Source organism: Prionailurus bengalensis, chromosome X, assembly GCF_016509475.1.
Source record: "Prionailurus bengalensis isolate Pbe53 chromosome X, Fcat_Pben_1.1_paternal_pri, whole genome shotgun sequence".
Lineage (NCBI taxonomy): Eukaryota > Metazoa > Chordata > Mammalia > Carnivora > Felidae > Prionailurus > Prionailurus bengalensis.
The window spans coordinates 128,763,142-128,783,384 of record NC_057361.1 but is presented as its reverse complement, the minus strand read 5'-3'; positions in this window follow the sequence as shown (position 1 = coordinate 128,783,384).

Below are 20,243 nucleotides of genomic sequence, written 5' to 3'. Positions count from 1 at the left end.
AGTGTCTATTCATGTTTTCTGCCCATTTCTTCACTGGGTTATTTGTTTTTCGGGTGTGGAGTTTGGTGAGCTCTTTATAGATTTTGGATACTAGCCCTTTGTCTGATATGTCATTTGCAAATATCTTTTCCCATTCTGTTGGTTGCCTTTTAGTTTTGTTGGTTGTTTCCTTTGCTGTGCAGAAGCTTTTTATCTTCATAAGGTCCCAGTAATTCATTTTTGCTTTTAATTCCCTTGCCTTTGGGGATGTGTCGAGTAAGAGATTGCTACGGCTGAGGTCAGAGAGGTCTTTTCCTGCTTTCTCCTCTAGGGTTTTGATGGTTTCCTGTCTCACATTCATGTCCTTTATCCATTTTGAGTTTATTTTTGTGAATGGTGTGAGAAAGTGGTCTAGTTTCAACCTTCTGCATGTTGCTGTCCAGTTCTCCCAGCACCATTTGTTAAAGAGACTGTCTTTTTTCCATTGGATGTTCTTTCCTGCTTTGTCAAAGATGAGTTGGCCATACGTTTGTGGGTCTAGTTCTGGGGTCTCTATTCTATTCCATTGGTCTATGTGTCTGTTTTTGTGCCAATACCATGCTGTCTTGATGATTACAGCTTTGTAGTAGAGGCTAAAGTCTGGGACTGTGATGCCTCCTGCTTTGGTCTTCTTCTTCAGAATTACTTTGGCTATTCGGGGCCTTTTGTGCTTCCATATGAATTTTAGGATGGCTTGTTCTAGTTTCGAGAAGAATGCTGGTGCAATTTTGATTGGGATTGCATTGAATGTGTAGATAGCTTTGGGTAGTATTGACATTTTGACAATATTTATTCTTCCAATCCATGCGCAGGGAATGTCTTTCCATTTCTTTATATCTTCTTCAATTACCTTCATAAGCTTTCTATAGTTTTCATCATACAGATCTTTTACATCTTTGGTTAGATTTGCATCCACTTTCAAATTATTCTATACTGTGTTGTGGGCAATGTGAGTACCTTATAATAACAAAACAATTCTAAATCTTTTTCTTCCATGCCTTATAACATTGCTTTCATACATTTCACTTATTCATAAGCTATAATCATCAAATATATTGTTGATATTATTATTTTGAATAATATTTTCTATTAGGTCATTTAAGAATAAATATTAAAGATTTTATTTTACTTTCATTTATGTGTTCATAAACACTCCTCCTTTCTTGACATATGAAAACTTTTGACAGTTTAATATTTTATTTATTTATTTTTTTTAACATTTATTCATTTTTTGAGAGACAGAGAGAGACAGAGCAAGAGTGGGGGAGGGGCAGAGAGAGAGGGAGACACAGAATCTGAAGCAAGCTGCAGGCTCTGAACTGACAGCACAGAGCCTGATGCGAGGCTTGAACTCACAAACCGTGAGATCATGACCTGAGCCAAAGTTGGACGCTTAACCGACTGAGCCACCCAGGCACCCCATGAAAACTTCTGACAATTTAAAAGAAATTGATCTCAGGGCACATGGGTGGCTCAGTTGGTTAAGCATCCAACTTCATCTCAGGTCATGATCTCACAGCTCAGATCCTGGAGCCCACTTCAGATTGTGTGTGTGTGTCTCTCTCTCTGCCCCTCCCCTGCTCACACTCTGTGTGTCTCTCTCTCAAAAATAAATATTTAAAAAAATTAAAAGAAATTGAGCTCATAAATAAGCATTTCTATGAAATAGATTATTGCAAAAGATAAAACAGAACATCTTAGAAAAGGTTTCAAATAATATTATCAACAATATTCAAGAAAACATTATACCTATGCAACTAGAGAAGGCTGTTATGAAGTAGTCAGGAAAGAGGATGTGACAGAAGTGGACCAAAATGAAGGCATCATGAAAGAAATAGCTGGAAATCTAAAGCATACATTTATAACTAGAAGAAAAAAAACTACCATAAGGGCAAAAAGCATTGTTAATATTAGAAGAGAATCAGGGTAGAAAACTTCCTAGGTAATCTGTTTTAAGATAGCCAGAAACAAAGGTGGAAATAGGAAATTTAAAAACCTCACTCAATTAGATTAAAAGAAGATAATGGGGATTTCAGAGAATCAAAATAAGTCCAATGTTTTTCAAATGTAAAAAGGAAACAATTTGATTATAATGTAAAATTTTAAATATATTAATAAAATATTTAAAATAAAAGACAGAAAGAAATAAAAAGCCTGGTTGAAAGATTGAAAAAGCAGAAGAATATCTAAGAGAAAGATACATTCCTGTGTTTATTCACTATATACAATCACAGTAAGGTTATCAAATATCAATACATTGCACGGGGGTCATTGTGCATAATTTTACAGTATGATACTGGCTCTTTGAAAGAACCAAATTCCAAAAATTAAGCATAAAAGTTCTGGTCCTTTATCCAGCAAAAAACATGTAGGGCTTCAAAGTCAAGGACTAGGGAAGATGCACAGATGGTTGGTCTACAAATATAGTTAGCTACTGCATTCATGGATAAAAAGTGACCCTAAATAATCATTTAATGGTAATCCTAAACCTAGGGAGCTCAACTTTGAACATCATACTTACTGGTGGAAGACTGAAAGCTTTTACTCTAAGACTAAGAATAGGATAAAAATGTCTGTTCCCATCATTTCTACTCAACATTGCACTATGGGTTCTGCTTAGGCAGTTGGGCAAGGAAAAAAGGCATCATATTTGAAAAGAAAAAGCAAAACTATCTATTTACAGATGACCTAAACTTGTACACAGGCATTCCTAAGGAATATACACATACACACATATACACACACATATTTAGAACTAATAAACAAAATGAATATACTAAAACAAATTTTACTTCTATACACTAGCAATGATCAATTTGAAGATGAAATTAAAAATGATTTTATTTACAAATAACATCAAAAAGAATACTTAGGACTAAAGTTATGAAAGAAGTTCAAGCCTTATACACTGAAAAATATAAAACATTGTTGAAATTAGAGAAGACCTAAATAAATGGAAACACATTTCATGTTTATGAATCAGAGAACTAAATACTGTTAAGATGGCAATACTCCCTATTTGACTTACAGAATCAAGGTAATCCCCATCAAAATCCCAGCTGGATTTTCTGTAGAAATTGATGAGCATTTCCTAAAATTCATATGAAAATTCAAGAGTCATAGAATAGCTACAAGTCTTTTTGTAATTTTTTTATGTTTATTATTTTTGAGAGACAGAGACACAGAGAGAGAGAGAGAGAGAGACAGAGACAGAGACAGAGTGCAAGTAGGGGAGGGGCAGAGAGTGAGGGGGACACAGAATCTGAAGGAGGCTCCAGGCCTTGAGCTGTCAGAACAAAGCCCAATGCGGGGCTTGAACTCGTGAACTTCGAAATCCTGACATGAGCCAACACCCAACCAACTGAGGCACCCCAGCGTCCTTAGCCACAACAGTCTTAAGGAGGAAGAGCAAAATAGGAGTATTTAAACTTTCTGAATTCAAAATATACTGTAAAATTATGGTAATCAAAACAGTGTAGTATTGGCATAAGAACAGATAAATAGATCAATGGAATAGAATTGAGTACCTAGAAATAAACTCGTATATTTGTGATCAATTGATTTTCTACAAAAATGTCAGGACAATTTAGTGAAGGAAAATAGTCTTTTCAAGAAATGATGCTGCAACGAGATACCACATGCATATTAATACATTTGTACCTCTACCTCACACCATACAAGAAAATCAATTCAAAATGAACATAGCCATAAAAGTAAGATATCAGACTATAAAAATCTTAGAAGAGGACCATCTGGCTTGTGAAGATGGTGGCAGAGTAGGGGGACTTTAGGCTCACCTACTCCCATGAACACAACTAGGTAACTATCAAATCATCCTAAGTACACCAAGAATTGATCTGAAGGCTGGCAGAACAAACTCCACAACTAAAGATAGAGAAGAGGTCACAGGGAAGATGGTGGAAAGTGCAGAGACATGGTTTGGGAGAGAAATGGATCATGGGGAGGGAGGGAGCCACAGTCACAGAGAAGAGTGAGAGATAGACTAAGAAAATGAATACCCATAACAATTGGCTTGGAAAGCATTTGGCTTGGAGGGCATTGGGGTTTCACTAAGAAGGCAGGCAAACAACCCATTGACATCCAGAATGGAAACAGTGATCTGAAGAGTGCTTGGGCACTTAATGAGGTTATTTTCTCATTTTGGAGCATGTCCCAGAGAGGCAGCATTCATAGACTGACACCTCTGCGGGGGGGAAAAAACCTGGCTGGTGCCATTTCCTTCCCCACCCTTAAGCATAAGCACAGAGCCACTTGCAGGAACTGAAACAGAGCAAACATCACCTAACTTGGTTACACCAAACCCCAGCCCCCCATGCTCCAATGGAACTACCCTTCACAGTCATGCTTGTTCCACTTCAAAGGAGGTGGGCCCCCTATCCCAGAAGACTGCACCAAGCCCCGTTAATACCATGTCTCCCAACCCAGGAGTATAAAGGCTCAGTTAGTTGAGCATCAGGCTCTTGATCTCGGCTCAGGTCATGATCTCACAGTTCGTGAGATTGAGCCCTGGGTAGGGCTTTGTGCTGACAGCATGGAGCCTGCTTGTGATTCTCTTTCCACCTCTCTCTGCTCCTCCCATGCTCATGCTCTCTCTCTCTCTCAAAATAAATAAATAAACTTTAAAAAAGTAGATCTACTCTAAAATCCAGCAATCACACTACTGGGTACTTACACAGAAAATAGAAAAACACAAATTCAAAGGGATGCATGAACCTGATGTTTATAGCAGCATTATTTAGAATAACCAAAATTATGTAAGCAGCCTAAGTGTTTATCAGTAGATTAATTGATAAAAAGGAAGTGATATATATAAAATCTCCATACAATGGAGATTAAATACAATGGAATATTATTCAGCCATGAAAAATAATGCAACTAATACAACACTATATGTTAAGTATATTGGAATTAATATTTAAAAAAAGAAAAAATCTTAGAAGAAAAAATGACAGTAATCTTTACTATCTTGGGTCAGGAGATGCTTTCTTAGATTCATGACAAAAACCGGGTAACAAAGTAAAAAACAGATGATTTGAACTTTATCAAAATAAAAAATTTTGTGCTATCCATGATATGATGAAGAAAATGGAAAGAGAATCCTGAAAATGAGAGGAAAATTTTGCAAATCATGAACTGATAAGGGATTCTTTAAAAAGTTTTTATTTAAATTCTAGTTAGTTATCACACATGGAATATTAGTTTCAGCTATACACAAGAGTGATTTAACACTTCCATACAATACCTGTTGCTCTTCACAAGTGCACTTCTTAACCCCATCACCTATTCAACCATCCCCCCAACCACCTGCCATCTGGTAACTATTAGTTTATTCTCTGTAGTTAAGTGTCTGTTTCTTGGTTTGCCTCTTTCTTTTTTTCCCCCTCTTTTGCTCATTTGTTTTGTTTCTCGAATCCCACATATGAATAAAATCACATGGTATTTGTCTTTCTCTGAGTGAAGTATATTGGTTAGCATACTACTCTCTGGCTCCATCCATGTTGTCACTACTGGCAAGATTTCATTCTTTTTTTTCCAAATTTTTATTTAAATTCCAGCTAGTTATCCTACAGTACAATATTGGTTTCAAGTGTAGAATTTAGTGATTCATCACTTACATATAACCATCAAAACTGCCCTCCTTAATTCCCATCACCTATTTATCCCATCCCTCCCACCATCCCTCCAGTAACCCTCAGTTGGTTCTATATGGTTAAGAATCTGTTTCCTGGTGGGAGCCTGGGTGGTTCAGTCTGTTAAGTGTTCGACTTCAGCACAGGTCATGATCTCATGGTTCGTGAGTTCAAGCCCCGCATCGGGCTCTGTGCTAACAGTGTGGACCCTGCTTGGGATTCTGTTTCCCTCTCTTTCTGCCCTCCCACCCTGTTTGCACTCTCTCTCTGTCTCTCAGAAATAAATAAACATTAAAAAAAGAATCTGTTTCCTGGTTTGCCTCTTTCTTTCCTTCTATGTTCATTTGTCTTGTTTGTTAAATTCTACATATGCATGAAATTATATGATATTTGTCTTTCTCTGACTGATTTATTTTGCTTAGCATACAATATTCTCTAGCTCCATCCATGTCATTGCAAATGGCAAGATTTCATTTTTTATGGCTGAGTAATATTCCATTGTATATATACACCACATCTTCTTTATCCATTCATCAGTCAATGGACATTTGGACTATTTCCATAATTTGGCTGTTGTTGATAATACTGCTATAAACATGTATCCTGATAAGGGACTTTTATCCAGAATACATAAAGAACTTTACAACTCAATAATATAATAATAAATATCCCAGTGAAAAATGGGGGAAAGATCCAAACATACATTTCTCTATAAAATTATAAACAAATGAACAGATGTTCACCGTCATTAGGTAAATGCAAAGCAAAAGCACAAGTAGATGCCATTTAATACCCGCTAGGATGAGTACAATAAATGCAGACATTAACAAGAGCTTTCAAGGATATGGAGAAATTTCAACTCTTATACACTGCCAGTGGGATTGTAAAATGGTCATGCTCCTTTTAAAAACAGTTTGGCCATTCCTCAAAATGTTAAACATGCAGTTACCATATTACCCATTAATTCTACTTCTAGGTATATGCCAAAGAGAAATAAAAACATATGTCCACACAAAATCTTGTACAAGAGCACTATTAGCAGAATTATTTGTGATAGCTAAAAAAAGGAAACAACACAGAAGTGTATTAACCATAGTCCTTCAAGCCTCAGTTCAAGGATCTCCTCCACCAGAAAAGCTTCCCTGATTCATGCTCCCAGGCCAGGCTAAGTGCTCTGCCATGGTGCCTTCTGGACATCTTTTCTTCACAATAGTACAGCTCTTCTCTATCTTGACTCCTCTTTTGCTCAGTCCCCCCAGTGCTAAGTGCACTGACTTTGTAACTAAAGAGGCATAGATTTAAATATAGGCCCTGTCATGTCCTATCTCTGCGACCTTGGGAAAGCACATAGTAAGCCCTCCAAAAATTCCAGTTTCTTTCACTCTTTCCTTCTGGCTTCTCAGAAGGTAACTGTTAAGCCTCAGTTTGTAGTGGAATCCTGGTGTCCTTATACCCTGCAGATTTCTGGGATGTGGCAGACACATTTTTGTTGTTCTGCCTGTCTTTCATTGAGAAATCATGCGTCCTTCTCCAAATTCAACTCAGTCTTTGTGATTTGGGTGGTCCTGACCCTAAGTACCAGGAGTGGCAGAAAACACAAGGCTGGTCAATCCAAGATCTATGTCTTTTGTCCCTAGTGATTCGTACAGGGCTGGGCTTGTGGCTTAATCAGAATCCCTTCGTGAAATTTGTCATATGGATATTAGAAGGGAGGGAATCTCTCTCTCTTCCTCTCCCCCATCCCCCCAAAGCACACAACATTGAAGACTTGGTATGACACTAGCCATCTTGCTGCCTGTCTGAGAGTGAAGCCAAACAGAATCAAATAAACCTGAAAGATGGAATAAAAGAGAGTTCTGATGCCCTCCTGGATCCAGACATACCTGAAATCCTACTGGATCCCTATTTCCCTTAAATTGGTCTAGACTGGATTTAAAGGGGAGAATCAAGAAAAGGGGTTGTCTGGGTAGGAAGGTGAGATCCCAAAAGCCAGAGTTTCAGCTTTGGACAGTCACTGTCTCCATGGGGTGGGGGCTTCCTTGTCCTGCCTTCTCCAAGCCCCCAAGCCATTGCACTACAACAAGCCATCATTTTTCTGACACAAGTATTCACATGGGGGTTTCCAAAAGCATTCTCATATTGGTGGGGAAGTGGCCTACATTCTGCCAAGTACTTTCTGTATGACAATTAGCTAATCACTTCTCTTTGGGATGGAGTTATCCATAAAATTGTAGTGGGCAAATTAATTGTGGTGATGGTTGTACATATGTCTGTGACTATACTAGAAACCACTGAATTATACATTTGAAATAGGTGAAACGTATGTTATGAGAATTATATCTCAATAAAGCTGTTTAAAAAGTCTATTAACTGATGTATGGGTAACTAAAACATTGTGTATTCATACAATAAAATATTACTCTGGAATAAAAGTGTGAAGTGCTCATTCAGGTTAGCTCATTTGCTCTTTCAATGTGATTCCATCTTTCCTCCCTTTTTGAGCACTTAGTTTTGGGTCTTACAAGATTATCCAACTTCATATTAGATTTCACTTTCCCCAGTCCAGTAATCACCCATTTCTCCAAGGAACACTTATTCCTTTATTGGAGAATGGTATTTAGAAACCAAGATCTGACTGCTAGGTGTGCTTATTACTACTGAATGTCATCCCTGTTGTTGCATGAATAATTAATTCTTTTTTTTTTAGTTTATTCTTTTTTCTCACTAAGTAGTTTTCCATTTTGTAGATGTACCACAGTTAATCAATTTACTTGTTGAAGTACAGTGAAATTATATCTATTTTTGTGATTGTAGATAAAACTGCTATAAATCATCACACACAGGCTTTTAATTATTTTTTTAATGTTTGTTTATTTTTGAGAGAGAGAGAGAGAGAGAGAGACAGTTTGAGTGGAGGAGGGGCAGAAAGAGAGGGAGAGACAGAATCTGAAGCAGGCTCCAGGCTCTGAGCTATTAGCACAGAGCCCGGCGTGGATCTCGAACCTACAAACTGTGAGATCATGATCTGAGCTGAAGTCAGATGCTTAACCAACTGAGTCACCCAGGTGCCCCCTCCTTTTTATTAAAGTTTTAATGTTTATTTTTGGGAGAGAGAGAGAGAGAGAGAGACAGGCAGACAGACAGACAGACAGGGTGTGAGTGGGGGAGGGGCAGAGAGAAAGGGAGACACAGAATCTGAAGCCGGTTCATCACACACAGGCTTCTGAGTGAACACAAATTTTTATTTCTCTTGGGCAAATGGGACTGGGATTTCCAGGTCATCTGGTAGACATATGTTTAGAAGAAACTATCAAATTATTTTCCAACATAGCTGTAACAATTTGCACTTTCACCAACAGTGTGTGTGCCTTCCACTTCCTCTGCATATTCACTAAAATTTGGTATTGCCAGGTTTTTAAACTTTAGACTTTTTTTTTGAGAGAGGGAGAGAACATGCATGAGCAGGGGAGAGGGCAGAGGGATAGAGAAAGAATTCCAAGCAGGCTCCACACTCAGCATGGAGCCCAACATGGAGCTCAATCCCAGGACCCTGGGATCATGACCAGAGCTGAAATCAAGAGTCAGATCCTCAACCGACTGAGCCATCCAGGTGCCCCAAATGTTACACTTTGTAATAGATGTGCTGTGGTATCTTATTGTGGCTTCAGTTTGCATTTTCAAAATGATTAATGATATGCTTCTTTTCATATGTTAATTTGATATCTGCATATTACCTTTGATTAAGTGCCTATTCAGTTACTCTGACTGCTTATATTGGGTTGTTTGTATTCTCACTGTTGACTTTTGAGAATCTTTTAGATATTCTAGATAAGTTCTATGTCAGAAGTGATTTGCAGATATTTTCTCCTAGTCTGTGCCTTGTCCTTTCTTTCTTTTAACAATGTCCTTTACAGTACAAATGGTTTTTAAATTATAATGAAATCCAATTAATTATGTCTTAAAATAGATCTTACTTTTGATGTCAAATGTAAAAATTATTTGCTTAACTTAAGGCAACACAGATATTTTCTTGTTTTCTTCTAGAAGTTTTATGGTTTTTATTTTTAAGAATATGATCTACTTCAAGTCAATTTTCAACATATTTATTGAGGTATAATTGCTATATAAAAAACTGCATATATTTAATGTGTATAATTTGATGAGTCTGGAATATGCATGCCTGTGATACTATTATCACAATCAAGGTAATAGGAATATCAAACACTTCCCGTGATTTCCTTGTGTCCAGTGTGTGTTTGTGTGTGTGTGTGTGTGTGTGTGTATGCACATACATGCATAAGAATACTTAACATAAGATCTACCCTCTTAACAAATTTTGAAGTGCACAATACTATATTGTTAACTATAGGCACTATGCTATATAACAGATCTCTAGAATTTATTCATCTAGAATAACTGAAACTTATTGAATTACAACTATCCATTTTTCTAATTTCCTAACCCAAAAAACCACCACCCTATTCTCTTTTTCTGTTAGTTTGATTATTTTAGATACTTCATATAAGTAGAATCATCAAGTATTTGTTCTTCTGTAACTGGCTTATGTGACAGAATCTCCTTCCCTTTCAAGGCAGAATATTTCATTGTATGTTTATACCATGTTTTCTTTATCCATTCATCTGTCAATTAATCTGTTAAGTTAACTTTTGTATAAGGTATGACTTGTAGAACATAATTTTTTGCACATTAATGTCCAATTGTTCCAGGACCAATTTTTGAAAAAGCTATACTTTATCTTTGAAATTCTTTTCAGTTTTTCAAAAATCATGAATTTATTTCTGGGTTCTCTATTTTTTTTCCATTGCTCTATGTGTCTATACTTTCAGTATCAATACCACAGTATCTTAATTATTGTAGCATTATAGTAAGTCTTGAAATCAGGTAGTGTGGGTCCTCCAACTTTGTCTTTTTTAATTGTTTTGGCTGTTATGGTTCCTTTGACAGTCCGTGTAAATTTTTGAATAAACTCATTATTATGTACAAAAAAAGGCTTCTGGGATTTTGACTGAGATGTGAGTGAATCTAAAGATCAAACTGAGGAAAACTGACATCTTGACAATATTGAATCTTTTATCTATGAATATGGTATAGGTCTCCATTTGTTTAGGTGTTGTTTGAATTCTTTCAGCAGAGTTTTTTGGTTATCAGCATACAGACACTGCACATATTTTATTAGATTTATACCTCAATGTTTCATTTTTGTGCTATTGTAAGTGGTATTTTTAAAAATTTGAAACCCATTTGTGCATTTCTTGTCCATAGATATATAATTGAATTTTGTATCTTACAACCTTGTTAAACTCATATATTAGATTTAGGATCTTTTTTGTAGATTCTTTGGTATTTTCTTCATAAAATAATTATGTCATCTGAAAGTAAAAATAGTTTATTTCTTCTTTTGCAATCTCTATGCATTTTATTCTAGTTTTCCCTTATAGCACTGATTGGGACTTCCAGTACTTTGTTGAATAGACCTTATGAGAGAGCATTTCCTTGCTTTTTCTGCATCTTTCAGACAAAGTATTCCATCTCTTATCATTAAATATGATGTTAACTGTCAGCTTTACTATATCCTTTTTATCATGTTAAAGAAGTTTTCTTGTAGTCCTAGCTTTCTCAGAGCTTTTTAAACATCATGAATAGATGGGAGCACCTGGGTGGCTCAGTCAGCTAAGCATCTGACTTCAGCTCAGGTCATGATCTCACGGTTTGTGGGTTTGAGCCTCTCATTGGGCTCTGTGCTGACAACTCAGGGCCTGGAGACTGTTTTGAATTCTATGTCTCACTCTCTCTGTTTCTCCCCTGCTCACACTCTGTCTCTCTATGTCTCTCAGAAATAATAAATAAACATTAAAAAAAATTATGAATAGATAATTTCTTCAAATGCTTTCTCTGCATCTGTTTAAATGATCATGTTTTTTTCTTATATAGTTTGTTAATATAGTGAATTACATTGATTGCTTTTCAAATGTTGAACCAGCCTTTCATTACTACTCTCACCTTGGTCGTGATGTATTATGCTTTTTATACATTGCTAGATTTCATTTGTTAATATTTTGTTGAGTACTTTTGCATCTATGTTTATGAGAAATATTGGTTTCTAATTTCTTTTTCTTCTAATACCTTTGATTTGGTATTAGAGAAATGCTTGCCTCATAAAATAAGTTGAGGAGTGTTTCTTATATTTATAAAGAACATTATATGACTGACACTCTTAAATTTGTTTTGAGGTTTGTTTATGACACAAATTATGGTCAATAATGCTGAACATTCCATGTGCACATGAAAAGAAATCTTATTCTGTTTTTGTTAGGTGGAGTGTTTTATAAATGTAAACCAAGTCTTGTTGTTCAGGTCTTCTATATCCTTGATGACTTTTTGTTTACTTGTTCTACCAGCTCTCGCAAAAGAAGTATTGAAGTCTCCAACTATAACTGTAGATTTATATACTTTTTTCAGTTACAGTAATTTGTGATTATGCTTCATGGACTTTGAAGCTCTGTTGTAAAGAGCATAAACATTTAGGATTGTGTCTTCTGGAGAATTTATCCCTTCACCAAATGTAATTTCCCCTCTATATCTCTGTTAATATTTTTTTCTGAAGACTTTTTTTGTCTGATATTAGTATAGCCATTATAGTTTTGTCTTGTAAATGTTTGCATTATATATCTTTCTCCATTATTTTACTTTTAATTTATCTATGTTTTTATAATTAAAGTAGTTCTCTTGTAAACAGCATACAGTTGGGTCTTGAATTTTTTTCCTCCAACATTATACACTCTGCCTTTAAACTGCTATGTTTAGACTTTTCACACTTAATGCTTACTGTGAATATTGATATGGTGAATTAAAATCTGTCATCTTGATAGCTGCTTTCTATTTGTTTTATGTCATATCTGCTTCTTTATTCCTCCTTTGCTGCCTTCTCTTGTTTTACTTGAATATTTTAAACTTCTATTTTACTAAAGGAACTAGAAGAAGAACAGCAAAGAAACCCCAAGGCCAGGAGAAGAAGAGAAATAATAAAGATCAGAGCAGAAATAAACAATACAGAATCCAAAAAAAGTAGAACAGATCAATAAAACTAGTGGAAGAATTGAATCAGTTATCAAAAATCTCCCAAGAGTCCTGGACCAGCTGGCTTCCTAGGAGAATTCTACCAGACATTTAAAGCAAGGTTAATACCTATCCTTCTCAAGCTGTCCCAAAAAATAGAAATGGAAAGAAAGCTTCCACTCATTCTATGAAGCCAGCATTACTTTGATTCCCAAACCAGACAGAGACCCCACAAAAAGGCTAATTACAGGCCAATATCCCCGTTGAACAGGGATGCAAAAATTCTCAACAAGATACTAGCAAATCGAATTCAACAGCATGTAAAAAGAATTATTCACCATGATCAAGTGGGATTCATTCCTGGGATGCAGGGCTGGTTCAACATTCGCAAATCAATCAACGTGATACATCACATTAATAAAAGAAAGGATAAGAACCATATGATCCTGTCAATAGATGCAGAAAAAGCATTTGACAAAATACACATATTTTCTTAATAAAAACCCTCAAGAATGTCAGGACAGAAGTAACATACCTAAACATCATAAAAGCCATATGTGAAAAGACTACAGCTAATATCATCCTCAATGGGGAAAAACTGAGAGCTTCCCAAATGATATCAAGGAACACGACATGGATGTCCACTGTCACCATTGTTGTTTAACATAGTGTTGGAAGTCCTAGCATCAGCAATCAGACAACAAAATGAAATCAAAGGCATCCAAATTGGCAAAGAAGAAGTCAAACTTTCACTTTTCATAGATAACATGATATTCTACATGGAAAACCCAACGGATTCCACCAAAAGTCTGTGGGAACTGATACATGAATTCAGCAAAGTGGCAGGATACAAAATTAATGTACAGAAATCAGTTGCATTTTTATACACCAATAATGAAGCAACAGAAAGAGAAATCAAGAAACTTATCCCATTTACAATTGCACCAAGAACCATAAAATACTTAAGAATAAACCTAATTCAAGATGTGAAAGATCTATATCCTGAAAACTATAGAAAACTTATGAAGGAAATTGAAGAAGATACAAAGAAATGGAAAAACATTCCATGCTCATGGATTGGAAGAATAAACATTGTTAAAATGCCAATACTACCCAAAGCAATCTACACATTCAATGCAATCCCAATCAAAATTGCACCAGCGTTCTTCTCAAAGCTAGAACAAACAATCCTAAAATTTGTATGGAACCACAAAAGACCCCAAATAGCCAAGGTAATATTGAAGAAGAAAACCAAAGTGGGTGGCATCACAATCCCAGATGTTAGCCTCTACTACAAAGCTGTAATCATCAAGACAGTATGGTATTGGCACAAAAACAGACACATAGACCAATGGAATAGAATAGAGAACCCAGAATTAGACCCACAAATGTATGGCCAACTAATCTTTGACAAAACAGGAAGGAATATCCAATGGAAAAAAGACAGTCTCTTTAGCAAATGGTGCTGGGAGAACAAGACAGCAACATGCAGAAGAATGAAACTAGACCACTTTCTTACACCATATACAAAAATAAACTCAAAATGGATAAAAGACCTGAAATGTGAGACAGGAAACCATCAAAACCCTAGAGGAGAAAGCAGGCAAAAACCTCTTTGACCTCAGCTGCAGCAAATTTTTACTCAACACATCTCCAAAGGCAAGGGAATTAAAAGCAAATATGAACTATTGGGACCTCATCAAGATAAAATCTCTGCACTGCAAAGGAAACAATCAACAAAACTAAAGGGCAACTGACAGAAAGGGAAAAGATATTTGCAAATGACATATCGGATAAAGGGTTAGTATCCAAAATATAGAAAAAACTTACCAAACACAACACCTGAAAAACAATCCAGTGAAGAAATGGGCAGAAGACATGAGTAGACACTTTTGCAAGAAGACATCCAGATGGCCAGCAGTCCCATGAAAAGATGCTCAACATCATTCCTCATCAGGGAAATACAAATCAAAGCCACACTGAGATACCATCTTTTACAACAGTATGCTCCCAATTGATCCCTCCCATCCTTTGTGTTTTAGTTGGCATAACTTCCACTTTTAGGGGCGCCTGGGTGGCTCAGTTGGTTAAGTGTCCCACTTCGGCTCAAATCATGATCTCACAGTCTGTGAGTTTGAGCCTTGCATCGGGCTCTGTGCTGACAGCTCAGAGCCTGGAGCCTGCTTCAGATTCTGTGTCTCCCTCTCTCTCTCTGCCCCTACCCTGCTCATGCTCTGTCTCTCCCTCTCTCAAAAATAAATAAAAAACATTAAAATTTTTTTAAACTTCCACTTTTACATATGCTATGAATACATAACAGTTTCTATTTTTCGACCAGATAACAAGTTATCATTTAGACCAATAAACATAAGAAAAAATAAATAATTTAATTTTCCTTTTATTTATTTCATTTACAGCATTCTTTATTTCCTTGTGTAGTCAGTCCCAGATTAATCTGATATGATATTATTTCTGCATTAAAAACTTCCTTTAATCTTGTAGAGTGGGCCTTCTGACAATGAATTCTGTCAGCTTTTCCTTGTCTGATATAGTATTTTATGTTCATTTTTAAAATAATTCTTTTCTGGTCAAAGAATGCTAAGTTGAAAGTTTCTTTCTACACATTAAAATAATCACTCTATTATAGTTTCCTGACTTTCATGGTTTCCAACAGGCAGTCTGTTGTCATTTTTTTCTCTGCCTTTTATCTCCTTTTTTTCTCTGCCTTCAAAACTTTCTCTTTGTCTTTTGTTTCCAGCTGTTTGAATACCATATGGTTAGCTTTTTCATTCCTGTTTGGAGTACTCTGAGTTTCTTGGATATGTGATTTGTTGTCTATTATTAATTTTCAAAAATTCTCAGTCATTTCTTTAAACACTTTTTCTGCACTATTCTTTCTCTTATCTCTCAGATTCTAATTAAAATGATGTCAAAACATTTGATATTGTCCCACAGCTTTGGGATGTATTTCATCTTGGGATGTATTTTTTCTCTTTGTGTTTCAATTTAATCCATCTTCAAGTCCATTGATTTTTTTTATTGAGGTATAACTGATATATAACATTATATCAGTTTCAGGTGTACAACATAATAATTTGATATTTGCATATATTGTGAAATGATCACCACCATAAGTCTAGTTATCATCTGTTACCATAAATTGTTACAAAACTTTTTGTGTGATAAGAATTTTTGAGACCTACTCTCTTAGCAATTCTCAAATATGTAATACAGTATTATTAACTATAGTTACCATCCTGTACATTACATTACTATTATTTACTTATTTTATAACTAGAAATATATACCTTCTGATCCCTTCACTCATTTTTTCCACCCCCATACCCATTTCTGGCAATCATCCACTGATTTTTTTCCTCAGAGCTGTCAATTCTGATGATCTCCTCAAAACAGCATTCATTTCTGTTATTTTATTTTTCATTACTAGTATCTTATTTTTTGGAATTATCTACACAATCTTGTTGTCTGTGAATAGAGAGTTACATTTCTTTCTTTTTGATCTCTTATATTTCTTTTTCTTGCTTAATTTCACTGGCTAGGACTTCCAGTACAATGTTGATTAGGAGTGGTATAAGTGAATATCCTTGATTTATTTTCAATCTTAGTGGGAATGAGCATTCAGTGATTCATTATTATGAGGTTGGCTATAGTCCTATGTGAATACTGTTTAAAATGTTATGTTTTGATATAAAATATGCATTGGCTAGGGAAAACTCTGGACCATTAGTTTTCACATGTGATAGTCAACTACACACTGATAGCCATATGATATTAATCAACACAATATAGCCAAATTGTCTTTAGTGCAAAGGGGGAAAGGAGTCACAAGATATTTAGAGTGAATGGTTTGAGTGAGATAAGTAGTGGATTACTTCTTTGCTTCTAAGCATCCATTACCCCCTGCTTCTGATAACGGTTCTTTGAATTCCCTTTTGGGAATTTCCCTTCTCACATTCTTAGCTGTCCTGGTCACAGTAATTAATTTAGGAACTGGCATGTAATTCATTTTCATCCAGTGAGATGCAAAATATATTTTACTGTTTTACTGGATAAAGAAAAGTATTCTCTCTCTCTCTCTCTCTCTCTCTCTCCCAGGAATTGGTAGTATAATGTGAGATTTGGAGCAGCGACAGATATCTTGCCACCATATGGGAGCCAGCTTAAAGATGAAGTTCACACAGTAAAGAAGAAAAAATGAAGAGAAACAGAGAAATGGAGTGTGGCAGATACTACTTATTGGCTCACCTAACATTTATTCCCAGTTACATTTTTTTCCTTCTGGTTTGCCATTCTAAAGCTTGGAAAATCTGAATATTCACTTTACCATTCTACCTTGTTAATGGATATGGTCACATGACAGTTTTGTCAATGAAATATAAGTGAAATTTTGGTGATGACTTTCCGGAAAATTTTTGTTTTGTTTTGTTTTTTGTTCTGTTTTTATAAAGGGAACACATATCAGTGGCATTGCTCATCTATCTCTTTTCCATGTAGTGACAAGCATGAGGGAGATGGAAAAAATGTAAAAATGGTGATATTGTCAGGCTGTAAACCAAACTTGTTGCAACCTATTACAGACTTCTTCATATATGAGAAAAATACATTATTCTTTGAACAAACCTCTGTAGGACATTCTTTACCAATACATAAGCCATACATTTCCTTATCTGCAAAAGGATTATAATAATAGTACCTATTTCACATGGTTATTGTGAAAATTAAATGAGATTTTACACACAAAGCACTTAGAAAAGTGCCTGATGTACGTTGTAAATGTACACATTAAATATTTATTAGCTTGTACTACTCTGATTCTTAAAAGCTGTCCAAAGGCCCTTAATTACAGATTTAATCTTGACATTTTAGAAATAATAACTAGGGATGCCTGGGTGGCTAAGTGGGTTGAGCTGCTGACTTCAGCTCAGGTCATGATCTCACAAGTTTGTGAGTTCGAGCCCCGGGTTGGGCTGGCTCTGTGCTGACATCTCACAGTCTAGAGCCTGCTTCCAATTCTGTGTCTCCTTCTCTCTGCCCCTCTCCTGCTTGCACTCTTTTTCTCTCTCTCTCTCCCTCTCTCAAAAATAAATAAACATAAAAAATACTTTTTTAATTAAAAAAAAGAAAAAGAAAAAGAATAACTACAGGGGCACCTGGGTGGCTAAGTTGGTTAAGCATCCAACTTTGGCACTAGTCATGATCTCATAGCTTGTGAGTTCAAGCCCCACATTGGGCTCTCTGCTCTCAGTGCAGAGACTGGAACCTGCTTCAGATTATGTGTGTGTGTGTGTGTGTGTGTGTGTGCCCCTCCCTGGCTCACACTTGGTCTCTCTCTGTCTCCCTCAAAATAAATAAAAACATTAAAAAAATTTTTTTTAAAAAAGGAAAGTTAGCAGGGGTTTAACTGAGAACTTTAAAAATCAACAGGGCTTAGCTCTAGGAGAGCTGCTGAGCTATGGGAAAGGTAGTCCCCACCCTTAAAGAGCCAGCATGCTAAATAACTTGACCCAAAACATACCACAAAAGCAGCAAAACCTGAGGTATACATGAAGGAGATTTATTGATTAATTTCAGGACAATTGCCAGAGAAGCAGAGATCTGCAGAAGAGTTCTCCAGGAACAGAATTTCCAGTTTTTTTTAGTATAAAGGTCACAGTAATCAATCCAGAATTGTCCAATATTCATGTCTTTGGGAAGAGTTATATCTTTTAACTAAACCAGGAATTCAATTGGATTGTTCATACTGCATTTGGACATTAGGAGGTAAAACACAAAATAAAGGTTATGGTTTTGTTATTGGTGGCTATGCTTACTTAGCATCTTGAACCTTATTTCATGACCAAGTTACTTTTATGGTCAACAAAAGTGGGTTTTGGGGGGATCCTGAAATTATTCTTTGCCTGATTACATGAGGCTTTGATTTGGTTGAGTCATATTAATTACAAGAACAGAAAAGATTGAAAGAATAGAATTACAAGACTGATTTCAGAGCATGATTTCTGAGGAAATACTTGTTCATATTTAGCCAGTTGTTCACCAGATTCTAGGAGTTAGTATGAATGTGTTCTGATAATCTTTGACCTAGATGAATATACTGGTTAATGTTTAGACTCAGTTATCAATCTCTTGCGGCATATAAATAGAAATTTCAAAATATCAAATTTACCTTTATATAATCAGGAAGGTTCTGCCTCAGGTATGGCAGCACAACCCCCCTTATAGATCAGTTTTTCCCACAAACAGCAACTATTAAATTTAGACAAAATTAAAAAAAAAACAACCTCTTGAGAGTTCCGGAATATGAATAAAATCAGGCATATAAAGTAAGGTAGGCAAAACTTAGAAAAACAACTGGCAAGAAGGTTTGTTTTCTGTTTTAGTGTCTGAGAAAACAAAACAAACATTGTTCAAATAACTATAACAGAACCCTCTGTAGAACAGAGCCTCTACAACATAATGTCCACAATATCCAGGGTACAATCTTAAAATTAATACACACGGAAAACACAGCATACAATGTGACCAATTTCCAATGGAAAATACAATTAGCAGAGGCCAACCATGAGATAACCCAGATGTCATAACTATCATACATGGACTTTTTAAAAAATATTTATTTTTGAGAGAGAGAGAGAGAGACAGAGCATGATTGGGGGAGGGGCAGAGAGCAAGGAAGACACAGAATCAGAAGCAGGCTCCAGGCCCTGAGCCGTTAGCACAGAACCCGATGTGGGTTCAAACCTGAGAACTGGGAGATTATGACCTGAGCTGTAGTCAGATGCTTAACCAACTGAGCCACACAGGGGCCCCCATACATGGACTTTAAAGCAGCTATTATAACTATATTCAATAAAATAAAAGAAAATATAGTAGAAATTAATGAAAATTCAGGAAACCTCAGCACAGAAATAGAGAATATAAAGAACCAAAAGGAAATTTTAGAAATTAAAAATACAATTGCTGAAATGAAAACCTTATTAGATGGCCTAAGAGAAAAATGGAGGTGACAGAGGAAAGAGAAAGTAAGCTTAAGTATAAATTTATAAAAATTATCCAACGTGGAAAAGAGAAAAGCTTGAAAAGATGAACAGATCCTTCAAATTTGTGTGACAGTATCAAGATGTTTGGATATGTAAAAATGAAATCCAAGAAGAAATAGAGAGAGAAAATGGGGCAGAAAATACGTAAAAAAATAATGGCTGAAAGCTTCTTAAATTCAATGAAAGACAGATTTTAAAATCCATAGAATTCCAAACAATACATTGAAGGAAAATCAATCCTGGGTACATAATAACAAAATTACTGAAAAAGGAAAGAAGGAAGGAAGAAAGAAAGAAAGAAAGAAAGAAGAAAGAAGAAAGAAAGAAAGATGAAAGGAAGACACTCAAAATCATATAGAGAAAAATGACACATTAATTACATAGAGATAAATAATGATTTGGATGACTGCAGATTCATCATCATCAACTATAGAGAACT